Genomic DNA, 1450 nt, shown 5'->3' with positions numbered 1-1450 from the left:
TAAAATAACGGAATAATTTCTATGGGCCGGGATTAAATTGAATAAAATCGCCAGGCATTAGAACAAAGGTTTGATAAGAGTAATAAATCCATCGCAAAATCCTAAAGACTTAATGAAATAACGGAATGCTTCGTATAGGTTGGGAATAAATTGTACAGAAGCTGCATAAGGTAAAGGAAAGGTCAGAGCGGGATTAGGCTAGAGAAACCGATGTGAAATGAAATTGCGTTCGGGGACAGGCCTTTGTTGGAAATAGAGTCGTCGAGACACTCAGCAAAGAGAGAAAGAGAGAAAGAGAGAAAAAAACGGCTGAAATATTTCATATGTGAACTGAAGCCTTTGATAAGGTACCCTATGGAAGGGGTTTTAAAAAGGAGTTTGCTGGAAGGGATGGGATATGTTTCTCGGATTAGATACTGTCTAACAAAGAACAAAGAGCTTTGATGTACAGGCGTTTCAATACCTGGTACAAGAGGATTGTTTCAGGGGTCAGTGCTGGCTCCTGTGTTCTTGATTTACTTTTGCATTATAGACTAGATATCAAAAAGAATGATAAAATCTAAATGTGTGTAATCGTAACATAATTTGAGATTCTTGTTTGTAAGTATAAAAATATACACTCAGCCTCATACAAATGTCCAGTCTTCTAAAGAATGTGGTATATTTTATGAAATAGAAATATAACTAATATTTTTTTTTAATTTTACTTGAAATACTGGTTATTATGAAAACAGAGTAATGGCCCCTAACAAATATCTAATCTCTTGAAGAGTGTGGCCTTGGGGGATGACCTCCATCACCTTCACAAAAGTAAGTTATATTCAATTAAGGGGCAGATGGCAGATCAAAAGTATGAAATACCAAATCCCAATTGCCATTGAATGTGGCAGAGTGACATATACATGGGGTCTTCGACCTATGTTGTCTTCGACATGCGTCGTTTCGAATGGATGATACAGAATGCAAAGTTTCAGTTGTCATTTTGGAGACTTTTAATTTGTGTGCATATATATATATATATACATATATATATATATATATATATATATATACATATATATATATATATATATATATATGTATATATGTGTGTGTGTGTGTGTGTGTGTGTGTGTGTGTGTGTACTCGTATATATACATATATATATATATACATATATATTTATATATATACATATATATATACATATATATTTATATATATACATATATATATACATGTGTATATATATATATATATATGCATACATACATACATACATACATACATACATACATACATACATACATACATACATACATACATACATACATACACACATAAATACATATATACATACATACATACATACATACATACATACATACATATATACATACATACATACATACATACATACATACATACACACATACATACATACATATATACATACATACATACATGTCAT

Source organism: Oratosquilla oratoria, chromosome 8 (genome assembly GCF_046742065.1).
Source record: "Oratosquilla oratoria isolate Oo_2021 chromosome 8, ASM4674206v1, whole genome shotgun sequence".
NCBI classification, from domain to species: domain Eukaryota; kingdom Metazoa; phylum Arthropoda; class Malacostraca; order Stomatopoda; family Squillidae; genus Oratosquilla; species Oratosquilla oratoria.
This window is presented reverse-complemented; position numbering follows the sequence as displayed.